At 36.3% G+C, this 16,846-nt stretch overlaps 2 protein-coding genes across 3 annotated transcripts in view; one reads left to right on the top strand and one right to left on the bottom strand.

Moving 5' to 3' along the window:
- The window catches only part of LOC143909790 (uncharacterized), a 743,449-nt gene that overhangs the window by 421,543 nt on the left and 305,060 nt on the right, over positions 1 to 16,846 (bottom strand). The gene's annotated exons all lie outside the window — the stretch shown is intronic.
- Positions 548 to 16,846, top strand: part of LOC143909809 (uncharacterized) — a 47,650-nt gene continuing 31,351 nt past the window's right edge. Inside the window, exon 1 of the mRNA XM_077428018.1 lies at positions 548 to 1,607. The gene's annotated coding sequence lies outside the window, so the exon portion shown is untranslated. The remainder of the gene's footprint in view (positions 1,608 to 16,846) is intronic.

The following is a 16,846-nucleotide window of genomic DNA, read 5'->3' as shown; positions in this document are numbered from 1 at the left end:
AGGTTACGTGCACATGTACATAACATGATTGCACCCACACACACCAACATGTGCGAAAAGTTCGTGCCGCGTAGCGAAACGTGCAATCATTGTTCAATTACCATCATAATTTTGCAAGGTACTGTATTAGCGTGGATGTGGGTCTGTCCCTCAGAAGTTTTGTCGTGACAGTTCTAATTTTTGCACAGAGTGAATGGTCTACTTTGAAGCTCAATCCTGCTCCAGAAGATGTGTTGTTAATTGTTTCATTAGACTTAAAAAGCATGGATTAAAACGATGCATTTTATTTCGTTACCTGATAAATAAAATACACACTATAAAAACGAAACTTCACACAAGGTAAGAAACAAGTTAGGTTTGCGAGGTAATTCTCAAGGAAGGGGCCACTTAAGTTTCGTGCAATGTTTCAGCAGATGGTTGGGGGAAGGGAAGCCGCTGGTGCCTTTGCTATAATTGACGCATCCATGACATCATCCATGCAAACACAGGATTAAGGGCGTAAGCACACAGAATTGTATGCAGTGTGTGTTTTTTACTTTATTTTTTTGGTTAATTTTGCACGTGTAAAAAATGCTAGCACGCATGATCTATGCCAGTATTTTCGGCATATAACTCTATAAAACTAGCAGCCTGGAGTATTTTCGGTGATATATTTTCCGTGTATTGACAATGATCGAAAACGGTGATTCACATATTTGAAGAACCCCGTTTAAATAATAAAATCGTCCGAATTAGCAATGACATAAGACACGCCCATTCACAGCTGGAGTCTACCTAGACATGCCATGCCGTACGATTCTGTGTCTGCGCTTTAAATTTATGTGTACATTATTTATTTTTTACTAATTTCATTGTAATTTGTTTTTTTCTTTATGTAAAAATGTAATTTTTTCTTGACCGTATAAATAAATATATAATAGATGTTTCACCATTATCCACCCTGTCATCTCCCTGTCAACGCTGTCGTAAAAAATCACGTAAAGATAAGGAGAAACGCAGCATAAGCCGTGGAAGTATTTGACGATCGGCGCCAGTTCTTTTTTACCTTCGCAAACCTTTTTCTTTGTTTTTAAAAAGGTATGCCCACTCTATTTTCGTGCAAAGTTTCAAGTGACCAATTGTAATATGCAATATTTTAGTTACCGATACATGTCGCATATTAGCGCATACATTTTTATACACAGTGTGTATGCTAAATTTTGCAAACGTGACTTGTAGAAATGTGAATTTAAAATGCAAACAGGATTTACGAATTTACATTCACCATTTGGCGAGGGACGAATTGTAAATACGTATACACATATTTACATTGAATTTGTTATTGAAAAAAAAACTTTCCACCAAATATGCTAAGAGCAAGGTTCCAGGAACGAATCATTCGAATAAAGAAAAAACAATTTATTCCACTTATGTATGTATGAAGACTGGCATTATTGAAATTCATACTGGAAGTCGTAGCACTTCCTGCAGATATTATCTATCGAAGTGAAGTAAAGGCAAGTAATGAAGCAGGTCAGGTAAGCATGTTGACAAGATAAGATATAGGAACAGGTGAACAAGTAGGTTCAATCGCTTTACATAGACAAATCGCAACCTACACGTCATAAGTAGAGGTAGGATAGTCACAGTGCTATCCATTGTTCCATTGTTGTAAATCCTTTGTAAAAAAGGTTCGGCAAATCTTTAACAATGCATTTACAACCTTTGAACAATACGCGGCACCATCTGGGTCCGGTGACTAGTCATAAGTAGAGCCCGGAATCTGAGGGGGCTGTTTATTGTTCAAATATTGTAAATGCATTGTTAAAGGTTTCCCGAACCTTTTTTACAAAGGATTTACAACAATTGAACAATAGGCGGCACGTTTCCGGCCCCTTCAGATTCCGACCTCTAGTCATAAGAAGTTAATTGCATGTGACGTAACATCACACTAGCCAGTAAGTTACCTTATTTTTTATTTTTTACATACATATACATACATATATATACCAGGAAGGCCTAGCAGGTAAACCCCAATGCGCCTTCCTGGCCAATTACAAACATGGTTATACATTTTTTATAATAATTTTAACAAAGCTTCAAAGAGACATTTATTCATAGAAAATTTTTGACAAATTTTAATAAACATTTTTTTTATATAAATCATTTAAGGTCAAATCAGCACCATTTTTATACGAATCAGCGAAATTCGAGATGTTGAAAACTCGAAAATTGCGAGAAATGGGTAAAAGTTGCCAATTTGTTAGAAACGTATCAATGAAAATGAGATAAATTGGCAAACTCTGATGGGAAATGATCGATCTGAAGTCAATCAATAGATACAATATATTATATAAGCATTTTATACAATGCGAATTCATACAAACATCCACAGTAACATCTGTGGAGAAATTTTATAATCAAATTAGCGAACCTCAAGACGCTGAATAATTTGAGATTAGCAAGAGATATAGGAAAGGAGATGTCAATTTTACAGAGAACCGTTTCAATGAAAATCTTGAATCCAGAAAAATTGGCAAACTCTGACGAGCGACCTGGTGTCATAAGGAAAGGTCTGGCTAGCAGCAACCAGTGGGATTCGAACCCGTAACCACTATGTTCGAAAGCATATATTCTAACCACTAGTCCTCGCTGCTGGTTATGAAAATGATGGAACATTTTACTTTCGTTGTGTACATACTTAGTATGGATAAGGATTACATGCATACATACATACATACATATAGCTTAAGTTATGTATACTGTATAGAATTATCAAAGGTCGCCACCGCAATGACTCAAACTCTGTACTTCAGTTTTTTTAAGTGAATTGGAAGGAGAATATGAAGTAGGCGGTACTATGGTCTCCTAAAAAAACATGTACTTCATTGAATATAATAATACTAATATCATATTACATACATAGGTATCTGTTGCTCAATACTAAACTGCCGTTATTATGTGGCTAAAACTATTCTCCAAAAAGGAATTAGTGTCCATTTTCGGCAATACAAGTGCTTTCTAAACCCAGGAGATTCCGATGTAATAATAAACGGCTTACAAAATTTTGCCATAAAGCCGATCTCCGTTTTTGCAGGATCGCCGGGTATCGAACGAGTTCCTTTCTCCAAACTGCGAGCTCGATTTCGCAACTGGCTCGTTTCGCAACCAGCTCTCGGTTACTGACCAGCACACGTTCCACAATAGCACACCTCAGACACCGAGAATGGGTTACGGTTTTTCATTAACCCCTTCGAACGAGCGAAAGAACGAGGCGGAAACGAACGATTGGCACGCATAAACGCAATCAATTCACTAGGAAAGTGCGATATGTTATATACAAGTCATTGTTAACGATCGACAGCGAAAAACGAGATAAAAGAAAGCAGCAGCCGAGAATAAGAAGGAATTCGTGGAGCGATAGTCACGATTGATCGCGGTTCGCGTTCGAAAGTGAAAATAGGGTGAGCGAGAATGCGTGCGAAAGTAACAACTGCATAAATGTTTATATACCAAGAGTTAACTAACTAGTTAAGTTAACTAGTAGATAGAACAGGATAATACCCAAAACATTTGGAATTTAATATTTTGTTTTTATTTTTTATTTTATTATACATACAATATCAGAGACATATGTATGTACATAGACAAATTCGATATACAGAATTTCATTGCGAGAAATACATATATTTTTACAGAGTAGGTAGGTGGGTAGCAGATTTGAAATAATCTACAAATCCAAGATGCTAGAAACTCGAATTTGCAAGAAACGGAGATTAGTGGAACCGCTTTAAGAATGAAATCAGATAAATTGGCAAACTCTCATAGGAAACGATCCACTTGTCATATATATCCAAGGTCTGGTCTGGTCTTGTCATATATATCCCGTATTCTGCGCGCGCACATCAATACGGGAGGAAAAGCCTGTTCCTCTTGTTCCTGTTGTAGCCTGCTCGCGCAAATTAAGTGAGTATGTACCGTTTACCATGCACCCTTTTTTTTTGATCTTTCGACCTAAGATCTTTCGATTTTCGATCTTTGCCTTCCGATATTTGCGTTTTCTGTAATTTAACATTCTGGCTCGTCACGGAGACCGATAAAATTCATATACACACATATGTATGTACGTGCATTTTGACGGATTAATGTTGTTTTTAAATCAAAAATGCAACTCTGACTGAAGAAAACGATAATCGATCAATGCGTTTTGCCAGTGAAGACGCATGGATGTGAAACATGGACACTGAACGCCAAGATGCCACACAAAGTCCAATGCAATCAACGTATGGAACGCTGTATTTTAGGCATAACGAGGAAAGACAGGAATACGTCGGTAAGAAGTATGACAAAGTAGTGAACATGGTGGATAGAGTAAAGAGATTGAAATGAAATACAATAATGGACGAAAGGTATAAATAAATAATGGAAAAAAGAAGTGCTAGAATGGTACCCGAGAGAAAATGCAAAAAGGCCAAAAGGAAGACCGCAGGGAAGGTGGTTAGACGAAATTAGGAAAAATGTGTGGGGTGCGACGGGTGGGAGTTGCGCAAAACAGAGACGAGTGGAAGCGTGTTGGAGAGGCCTTCATCCAGGAGTGGACGGTGAGCAGCTGTAGATGATGATGAATGAAAAAAAAATCGAAGTAAAAAAAAAAGAAAATTAACGGTGCGATGTTAAGTCCCAGCCCACAGTAACAAATCTTAATCAAAGTAGAAACTAGCCGATGGTCCTACAATCTTGAGCCATCGGCTGATTGCCTACTGGAATCTAATCAAGACGGCCTTACTGCGATGTATTTTATAATTTTCAACAAAATTAATTTGAACAAGAATGCCAAAGAAAAAAACCTGATTTATAATACAATGAATACTATCTGCAATTGGAATTGTAGCAGCATTGGGTATGGGCATTCTACTGATTAAGTGGCTGGTCGGTATGATGTGGTCGTGTTGGTGTGTGTGTGTGTGTGTGTGTGTTATTATTAGCAGTGGCCTCGCAAGGTCGCGTGTCTGCTCGAGCCGCAGACACAACACTGACACACACGTGGACCCCACTACCACATGTGGTTCACCAAAACCGAAACCTAATTCAAGTGTGTCTGTCATCTACTGCCAAGGGGCTGTTTCCACTCGTGCTATTGTGGATAACTTACTAGAAAGCTGGCGGATGTACAATGTTAACAATAAGTAAAAAGAACAAGTTTCGAGTGCAAGCGTAGAACTTGTATGACATAAGTATCTATATAAGGTTACCCACCCGTCCTTTGGGACGGATGGTTCTGTTTCATGTGGGTGCTTTGACCGGTGAGATCCTTGAGATCGGAAAGGGCAAAAGTTGTCCTTCTGTTATCGATATAGATCAGTTATTTATAGGCAGTCGTAGATAAAGTCAAAGTTAAATTTTGAAAGAGTTTGAGTTGAAAATTTGAAAAATGGAAAAATTGGCTTCCGAATTGAAATGACAACTGTCTTTCTAATATTATTTTTATGTCATCAACATCATCATCATATACAACCATTCGCCATCTACTGCTGAATGAAGGCTTCTCAAACACGCTTCCATTCGACTATTATTTCGAATTTCCTCCCTCTTTGCACTCTTTTAAATTATCTCTCGGGTACCATTTGAGCACTTCTTTCGTCCCATTTCCATTTCAAGCTCTTCACTCTCTCCATTATATCAACCTATTTTATGTAGTCTATGTTTAATAATGTAAACCGCATTCTGTTTCCAAACTAAGATACTAAAATTTTGTGCTAGGCCAAATTTCTTACGACCCGTAGTAACCCTTATTTTTTCGTGTAACCGACTATTTCGACGTTTTTTACAAGATAGTGTGACACCATTGTCCCAAAATCAAAGTCAGAGTCAATCCTTTTAGACAAAGTTTAAGTCGTAAGCCAATGATGAGATATTTTATTACCATATCTTACAAAAATCAAACTATGGATAAAGATCTAATTGAAATTGTTTTATTGGAGATTTTTTAAAGAATTGGAAATCACAGTCTATAATAGCAAAAGTTATCAGTACATTTAGGCTAGGGATTGGTGAATTTCTTAGGAAAACCATGTTTTTTTGCTCTCTTGCTTGAGCACCAATGGCACGGTCTATTGATATTTGCAATTACACCAATCCCTAGACTAGTGATAAGATCAATTATGGTTATTATAAAAGTGTAAACAAAGTAAAAATGAGCAAAACGGACAATGGAAATGAAGGACATAATCTGCTACTTTTGAAAGGTTAAAATTCCCGAGCGATAACACAACAGTGGGCAGTGCTCACGAGCATTTTTCAATAGCCCTAATATAGTACGAATCCCCTCATTCCCCAATTCCTTACTCCTCAAGAGAACATCTGGTGGTGGAAGTAGTATAACTTTTCAAAACAACCAATTGGCGCCGCTTTGACCAGCAAGTGTTTTGCAATACCGACGACTTCCTGCATGGTTTCGCTACAGCCGATCTAGAAGTGTTCACATTCCAAAAACAAAAACTATGCAGTTCTTCCCAAGAAATAAGACTTCTCAACATTACGAAACTAAAAATAAAATTGCAATTCAAACAAGAATCCAATAGGAAACAGTCTGGAGGGCGAGTCAAAGTAGAAGAAACTGTTCAACATCTCAAATTCCAATTTCACAACTTGTAACGCTCGTTCAACGTCTTCGTCGACTTTATCGACAATATATATATGTATATACGGACACGTATAAAGATATTCATACGTATACGACGTAACGGTAAATCAGAAGAGTGCAGAGGCTGTCGATGAACTCGCGCGATGTTGCGTAGTCCCGAGCGAACAGCCGACATGGCGGACTCGCAAGAATGCGCTAACGAGATATTCAACATCAATCTTTGCAGATTAGCGGGCAAATTTCGAAGATGACGAAGGAGAGAAACGCCGACAAGGAGACGGGAGCTCGTGTGCACCGATCTGGAAGTGAAAAGGTCAAGAGAACAGCACGGCGAGAGAGAGACTGCGTGGACAATTAGCGTTCTATATCTGGAACGCACACACGGACAGATCGCGTTGTCGAGAAAACGGTCAGCGAAGGTGTTAATTACGTTTAGAATGGCGGCGGCAGGGTCAAACGAGCTGTGTGGAAGCACGAGATCGTCATCGCATTCTATTATCATAAGAAGTGCATTCCGATCGAGCTCGGGAACAAGACGTTGTTGCAAAATCCGGGTACCACTTCAAGTAGACCCGCCGCGAAAATCTGACGAGATAGTAGTTTGAAAGGATCAGGGTAGGTGTTGAAAATGTTGCAGCGTTTGAAACGCGTCTTGTACTCAACCGAATGTGTGAAAGGTCACGCTTGATAGAAGTATTGACTGCAAACGTCAGATGCCAAGCGCAAGTTGTCAAACTTTTCAAAACAAACGATAGGCCTAGACCTACGCTCAGTAGATCCTAGTTACTACAAAAGGCTAAGGACGAAAACACACTGAATAGTATGGAACGTCACGTCCTTGTCTCCACGCTGTGACAGTGGGTGTTCCCCAAACCGAATTCTGGTGTAGTTGCAAATGCAAAATGCATATTTTTCTCCTACATTTCTTCAAATATAGGATTCACCATTATCGATCACTGTCAAGCAAAGATAAATACAAGGATAAAATATAATCAAAAACATTTCTATGATTTTGGGGGTGATTTTTGGGACTGTATTGCATGTATATAGGCTAGGTAGGGGTTTAAAAGTATGTAAAAAAACACGTACCACGTATGTACCATTCAGTATGATTTTGCCCTAAAGCGTTTCGTTTCACATCCAATCTAGACTTACTCTCCTCGTTTTAGAAGTAAAACCTTCAGTAAAAAGAGCTACATTTGTTGCTCAAGAATATTGCTTGATGCACTTTATTGCTTTTTGCTTGTGCAACTAGTTTTTCTAAGTTTTGGGAGTGGTAGGCTTAATTGGGCGTGGAAATTTATCCTGTCATTCTCAAGAGAGAGTGCCGAGAAAATTCTCTGTGTAATATAGGTAATAATTCGGAACCCCATTGTTATCCACTTCTAAACATGTCATTGGTATTCAGTTTTTTTTCATGGGGATTTTATAATATACTATATTACTTAATTAATTAAAATGGACATTTTATCAATAATCTAAGCGTAATGGGTGTGTGATTATTTTCATTGATGGATGAAAATCGATGGCCTGCTAAAAATGTATCTACATTCTAAATAAAATAATGAAGAATGTATTAACATCGAACTTTGTTTCTTTTTTGAGATCTTGGGGTTACTTATAAGTAAAGGTCATTTTTATAATTAGAATCGAAGTCGGAAAATGATTTCTGTTGAAGAGTGGTCATATTCTGTTCGGAATTAGATAGAATGTTCGCTTAATTTCAGTGCACTGTTGTGACTCAAAAGACCCTGGAGAATGGATCTTCAAATAAAAAACATATTTAGCATCAGTTGGATATTGGTTGAATGGCATTTAGATAAATTAATGGATCAAAATACAAACGATGCATCGTGAATCACTAGCCTCATATTTTCAAGGTTTATAGGAACATTAGCCAGCAGCATGGCTGGGTTGTTGCGTTGATACTAAGCACCGAGAGGTCGCCGGGTTCGATCTCGTGAACTGATCACGAGTATAATCTCTAATGCTACTGATCAGACTTGGATATTTATGACTCCAAGTCGAACGTTTCCTATCAAAGTTTGCCAATTTATCTGATTGGATTTTTGAAGCGGTTCCTCCATCAAATTGGCAAAAACCTACCCACAATGTCACCACTATTTAAATATGATTTCAAAAATGTATTATCTATAACATAGATGTCTCGCTAATTCTCTTATACATAGTATTTGTATTATGTTTAAATTTTTGGTCACAGCGACGCGTTAGAGTATTGTGTACATAATGTCACTGTGGCTAATAAATAAATAAAATTAAAACGGCTGTTTTTAAATTGATAGGACTCGAAAATCGAGTAGTTCAGACACAGGTATAACACTTGTTGACATGCATATAATATATGAAGCATGAAAGTACAAAAAAAAGGATATAATACGACTAGTTGAAGTTTAGCATTCAGTGCATCAGGTGAGTGACGCAACTTTTTACAATACTTCCTTTGAAATTTGCCGCTCAAATAGATATATGAGACACTTCTTGGATTATGTAGGATTGTCGCGCATAGCTGCTTAATGATGAGCATTTTCACATTAACTTTTCACAAGTCGATACTTTAGCATTATTAAGTCTGATGTGAAGTCATCGGCGAGTTGACTCTCTATCTATCACACATTTAACCTTCAGACCATAGATGAAATCACTATATAACTTTCGCATGTGTCCTTTATAAGATATAACTAAAGAAAACCCAGAATTTTTATTGCATCGTTGATAAAACAGACATGAACAGTCCAACCCCTACCAGACGAGACGGAGAGCTCGGGTAACGGAGTCTCTGTCGATTGGAGTCCTATCAACTCGCGAGGAGAGCATCAGCTCAGCCGTTGGAGATGGCGATGGTAGTGGTGTCTGCGTTGCCAGTGGCGGTTGTTGGCCGAGAGAGAGAGGAAAATCGAGACCGGATTTTGCAAGAGCCGGTTGTTGTCGCAACGCGGTCGCTGCCTGACGCAACAGCGCTAATCGGGGGCAGACGCAGCGCATAACCACACATGCCTACACATCGAAACTCCTTTGAAGTTTTGCGACCGAGACTTGAAGGTCTGGACTTGGTCTTTTATGGCATTTCTAGCCCTAGACAAGTCGAACGGCGAATGATTATATATGTCCTACCACTCACATACATAGCTGGTGAACGTATTCATAGGTACGACTCGACCCAAGCGGATTTTGAACTATTCCGTGGAACTGAGGATTTTGTAGAAGTACCACATCCAATCGAACTGTCTAACAATTGCTCACGCAAGTTTTGGGTAGGAACAACCTAATGAGAACAAAATGAGAGAAATAAGTGTGACTAAAGGAGCATTCAAGAGATTGAAATAGCAATGTGCAGGATAGGTACATACTTAAGAATTATGAGTAATAATTTAACCACTCTTTATAAAATGTTATAAGAGGTAGCATCCAACCGCAACCGTTATCAATTATTATATTACGTTTATTTTTAAATTGTGCAAAAATGATTCATTAAATAAAATTACGGTTGTTAAAATATTACTCATGTGGGATGGTTTCTCTTTGTGGAATTATGTCCGTTTCATGAAAGGTAAACGGGAGAGATACTTGCATGGCGCACAAAAGAATGTACATATACATACATATACGTATGTAAAGGGAAGAAAGGTGAGTCATAAGCGCATTATGTTGACGAAATAAGAAAAAGAAGTAATCCTGAATAGCGAAGTAAGGAAACGTATCAAAGACAACTTCCTTCAACTTTTTAAATGTTATGAAACATTTAAAAAAAATCAGATCAGGAAACGATATGCTTATAACTACTAAGATACAAGATATTAATACTGAAATGGTACCCAGTAAAGAGTTAAAACTGACTAAGTGTGTCGGGGTCTACGAAAATAGAAAAGTGTATGACTTAGGGTGAGGATGTAAGAAGCAAAAAGGAATATAAACTAGCAGTTGATGATGATTTACTAAATAATATTTAGTTTCAAAAGCTAGACTAGCAAGTCGAAAAACATTTCGATTTCCTCAGAGTTTGAGCACATTTCTTGGAAAAGTTGTAGACTGCGTGCACCGATACACGCGATCCACATTTTTAATTGATTTTTATTAGTTTCACTGCATCCACATTTATTGTGTATGTTGCGAAATTACTTGCCCGATAGAAAATTGTTGTTCGAACTTGGAGGACACAGGGATCTCCACAGGGCTCCGTTTTGGAACCTTCTCGTGAATGATATATTTTCAGTTGTTTTGCGGGGGGGTTGCAGCTTGGTTGCTAAAGCTAACTACACTACGTTGATCACGCATGCGAAGTTACGTGATGATAAGGAGTATAAAGCTATTGATGGAAGCCCTTAGATTATCAGATGATGTTTGGACTATTAGTCCAAATGCTTAATTATGAAAGGTAAACGCAAACAAATAAACATATGTGAGCTAACTTTTGAAATATTAGCTATTGTTGAAGTAGTTCGTAAATAGCATTTACTATATGATAACTACACATGTACATATTGGGGAAGGATTTCTCCTAATCCTAATTCACTTCTAAGCGAAATATTTAACCAAAATGAACTATGTATATTCATAGGCAATCCAACCATTAACATCGACTATGAATAATACAAGACGATATACAGTTCGAATTAGATGAAGCATTACAATTAAATCTGACACCTACGATTTTCATCCACCGCAGACTGGAACTAACTGTGCGAATCCGGAAAACACAATGAAAAGCGGTAAAAACGTCCATTTTACAGACAACGGTAAACGTTGATGCATTGAACCATTCCAACCAACTCCGTTTGATAGCGCGACAGTTTTTCGCACAACTTTCATACTACGAATGACGTTTCCAGCGGCACATAACCTTTTATCTTTGATTCACGCAGATTGCAAAACACCTAAAGGCAGGTGTATCGTACAGTCAACATACAGATTTTTTTTCGGCCAGTAATGATTCACCGCAATAAACCGGATGACCATGAAATCGGCACGTTACGCAGGAATGCAGCAATTTCCTGAAAGACGAGAAAACGCATCGATGAATCACCGTGAGATAAACAATACGCGTGTATGTGTACATAATGAATTCGTGTCATCCGATAAGATTTGGTGAAAGTTTACAGAGTTGATATAATTTTACATTGTGTAATTTGTACCGTTACGATTTTGGGATTATTGTTCCTATGCTCGTTGATGATAAGAATACCCATATAGGCTTGGATTATCAAAAATTAAGTGAGAGTAAATGACTCAGTCTATGGCGATACACATTGCATGTTTCATGATTCAAATTCTGATGGACGTATGGACTTGTTTGGTACCTTCTTTTGCTAGGAAATGGGAAGACTTACTCATGATGAGATTCAATATAAATGTTTGGTACACGATATCTTTCACCAATTTATAAAATTATGGCAAGATTTTAGAATTTCATAAACTGGTATCAAAATCTCTGGTAAATTATTAAATTTAAATTCTGTAAAGATGTATGAAACAGTTTTAAAAATTCGGCTATATTTGACCGAGTATAGTACACGACGCAACAAAGTACAGGTGGGATCATCATATCTCGTCGCGTCGTTCCACTGTGCATTTTAGCTTTTAATGGTCAATGCGTGACGTGCAATATTATTTGTACATCTTATATGGATGCATTCATACAAGCTATAAATATTTTTTATTTTATTTCATAAAACATGAAAACTCGCCTTTACAGATCGCTCCGAAGCGACGAGTGCACTTTAAACAGATACAATACAATCAATCAATATATACATATAAGCATTTTATACAATGCGAATGTATACAAACATCCACAATGACATCTACGCAGAAAATTTTTCAGCATTTTATAATCAAATTGGCGAACCTCAAGACGCTGAATGACTTGAAATAGCAAGAGAGATAGGAAAGGAGATGCCAATTTTATAGGAACCGTTTTAATGATAATCAGAAAAATTGGCAAACTCTGATAAGAAACGATCGACCTGGAGTCACAAACCAAGAACTGGCCAGCAGCGGGACTCTAGTGGGACTCGATCCCGTGACACTTTGCTCGAAAGCATAATATGCTATCCACTAGTCCACGCCGCTGATTGTGATATGTGAACACGCCCATAGATAATGTACTAACAATATTTTCACGTCGTAAACAAAATGCGAAAAGAAATACACGGAATTACTGTACAAATACTCTAAAAAAAAAGTAATTCTATGTTTGTCGATCAAAGGCACTTGTTTGTTGACATATTTATGTATGTATATAGTAGTTACGACATTCGAACGCATTCCAAGAAAATTCAAAAAAATATAATCCACATTTGATAACTAATATACACCTCATATATATAAAATATAAAAAAAACGGAAAGAATATATGTATGTATTTTATTTTTAAATGCTTTTTATTATTACGAAATTATGTTCACAATACATCTTATATCTATTTTAATAGCTACGGATCTACTGATCATTTTCTATTTACAATTTAATTTAATTTGGTTAGTAATCATAGTATTATATTATTCTAATGTTAATATACAGAATAATAGGAAAAATAGCTCAAAAACCTATTTACTTGTATGTATGTATGTTTTTTGTATCAAGTATCAAGATTTGAAAAAATGAATATTATAATTGTCAGAAGTTTACACCTTACACACATGCTCGTTTGTACGCAGATGGCCGGGCGAGAGTGCGGGGATAGATTGAGGGGGTAGCACCGGGGGTGGAGTGAGGGGCGATGTGAATTGGTCGAAAGGGCTGAAGCCGCTGGCGACAATAGCCTCGGTCGTGATTCATGTATCAATTCCATTCCAAAAACCAACTGTTAAAATATCAACGGGCACAACAATAGTTAAAAAAATAACAGACAACAATGTCAAATGTGCACTAAGCTGCACAAACGCGAGATAAAATAATATTGAAACATTTTTTTTTTTAATGACAAAAAGTACGAAAGTTTTATCTCACAAAAAACGCGCACATGACAAACAACTCGCAAAAATCGTGACGTAGTCGAGCGATAGCCAATTTAAAAATACACTACAGATCCAAAATATGATCGAAAAAATAAAACGTTAAAAAATTACACGTAATAATATTACACAACCGCATTCAGGGACTTGCATTTTGCAACGCCAAACCGAATATCGCAGATATCACAAATCGATTTATAAGATATTGCAATGTGCATGCCACACTATTCGTAATATACTGGTTTACTATCGCTCGTCCAGTTTAACGAGCTACGTATTGTACATGACTAAAGTTAACGTTTTCGTGCAAATAAATAAATCTAACGAGACTTACATACGACCGTCTAAGATTTGCAAGGTAATCGTTAATTGAAATTAAATGCAGCGAAATTGAAAGTTATATACGTATTTAAAATATTGATGATATTGATAGTGTAAACCTGTTACAATTTAAATGTATCTTCTAGTTGTAATATATTTTGACTAGTTGGAATTTATTCCATCTAACCTGGTACCAACTAATGTTATATGTAGTTGAAGTGTATTTTAGTTGTAATATATTCCGTCTAACCCTAGTTGATTTATATGGCGAATTGCATTCCAACTGGTCAAAATATGTTCATTACAACTGAAAATACAGTTCTGCTATATGTTGGTACTAGGTTAGATGGAGAGGTTAGGTTTATGTGAAAACGTCACTCGACCAGTAAATTGAGTTGGAAAGTCATATTTTTTTGTTTTGAACACATTCTTACAGTTATTTTAATACGATTCTCATTATCCTTATTCGTAACTAGTGTTGTGCCCGTTGACATTTCAACAGGTGGTTTCAGAAACAAATTGATACATGATTTAAAATAATGTTAAAATACGTATAGTAATAATTAATCGGAATCTGAACTAAAATAGAAATCGGAAATCTAAACTGAAATAGGGATCGGTATCCGGAACTGAAAATGGTGTCCGTATCCGAAAAAAAAAGGAAATCCAGAACTGAAAAAGGAATCGGAATCCGGAACTGAAACAGTAATCGGGATCCGGAACTGAAACAGTAATCGAGGCTGCCGTACCGAGGGGGCGCCCCCGCCGGTGTATACATGTATAAATAAATAGTTGCAAATTGAAAATGTTCATATTTTAACTAAAAATAAATGTTTATATTACAGACGAACTATCCTTATTGTGAAATAAGTGAAGGCGAATTTGTATTAGGCAATAAATAAGTATCTATGAAAGTCCAAACAAGGCAATAAATAAATGCCTGAAATATATTTGAAGTCCGATTATTAGGACTGATTTGAACGAGAAATATAGTAAGATGAAAGATTTAAACGATCATCACTGATTAAGGCAAAGCATGTGGTATGGTTTAGTCCGGCTTGAAGATTGACAAAGATGAAACTCATCAACGAAAATCCCATCAATCTGAACTGATTAGTTCACAATGGAACGAGTGAGAGCATAACAGATCCAGTGTCAAGAAAACTTGACGGCATGTGAAACGTCTACACAAAAGTAGTCTTGGAAATCTGATTCAACCTTGACCTTTGATCAATTGAACTGTACAGTCATTCCACGGTCCGATCCTGTCCACGGACGACCTTGCCACTTACCAGTACCAGATTAAAACATTCCTCAGCATACAAAGATGTAATTTATGATTGCAACGGCTTGTATTCAAATTGTCCGATGATGGGTGCAGATAAATTGGTGGACTTCGTCGCGATCCGATCGTTCATTCGGTTTTTCCCACTATTTTATCAATGTTATCACATTAACGTTTTTAATACTAATAATACTACATTACGTAGCGTAATTTTGGCTCGATAAACAAAGCGAGTATCAATGAGATACTGCGCGAGTGGATGGGAATACATAGTGATGTCAGTTTAACCTTCGTTTTCCGAACGAGATACGCGCGACGAATGTAAACAAAGATGTCGCATTTTTTACAAGAAGCCGACGATGAATGAAACTCTCAATAGTATTATTTAGCGGGAAAATGCATTTACTTGCTTGCATTGAGCAATGACTAGTAAATTCAGCTGTGAGTGGGTATACACTAATGTGAAAACAAATAAAAGCGGAAAAATTTTGTACTAAAAATTAAGTGAAAGTGGTTAAAGGAAAGATCTTATTTATTTTATTTATTTATTTTATTAATTGAAAAATCAACAGACAGGATGTACAGAGATAGGTATAAAAAACACAAAAAGTAAATAAATAATATATGTAACACCCGAGTCCAATAATAGATTTTTACAAAAATGAAAAAGATAAATATAAGGAAAACAAATTAAAAAGTAAAGAATAAAGGCATGACAAAATATGTAGTACATTGCATAATTATGAATTACTTAGCATGTATTCAAAGTGTGGCTATTAAAAACTACATATAAACATATTCTGTTTTGATTTTTTTTTTTTGGTAAGAGATTAAGGAAAAGTATTCACTTTATTTATAGGTTTGTTCTTTTGTTGACAATACTTATGGAAATCATTTATGTATTCACCTTGGTGGCGTAATTTAAAAAAAAGAAAATTGCAAAGCGTAATACGTACTAGTTTCTCAAGTGATACAGACTAAATTTAATTGATCGAAAAAAATATATATTTAACGACCGACCAATCACAAGCGTCTTCGACCGATTCAACCAATCACAAACGACTTTGACGACAGCCAATCAGAAACGAATTACAGTCGCCGTTTTGGCTCTATATACATACATATATGATAAAAAGCATTTCATAACGATACAAAAATGAAAATAAATAAATAACAAATAAAAAATAACGAAAAAAAGTCAAACTTAACTAAATAAACCATGGGAAATTTTATTTTTAACGTTTTAAAATCGGAATCCAAAGTAGATTTATTTTTTATACTCTACAGCCCTAAAAAATTGTATAAAACAATTAAAGACGGTTTATTTTATTTATTACTCAATTCATAGTTTTATTTCTATTTTGCTACATAAAAACATGAACATTCCAAAAAGTCATGGAAAATTTTCGTTTTTGTTAAAAAAAAAATGCCCAATGAAGCCTACCACTACCAAAACTTAAAAAAAAACTAGTTGCACAAGCAAAAGCAATGAAGTTCATCTAGCAACTATTCTTCAGCAAAAAAATGTAACTCTTTTAAAGGTTTTACTTTTTAAACGAGGAGAATAAGTCTAGAATGGATGTGAAACGAGTCGCTTTAGGGCAAAAACACACTGAATGGTACGTGGTACGTGTTTTTTTAGATACT

The sequence above is a fragment of the Arctopsyche grandis genome, chromosome 3 (genome assembly GCF_051622035.1).
Source record: "Arctopsyche grandis isolate Sample6627 chromosome 3, ASM5162203v2, whole genome shotgun sequence".
In the NCBI taxonomy this organism is placed as follows: domain Eukaryota; kingdom Metazoa; phylum Arthropoda; class Insecta; order Trichoptera; family Hydropsychidae; genus Arctopsyche; species Arctopsyche grandis.
This window is presented reverse-complemented; position numbering and strand designations above follow the sequence as displayed.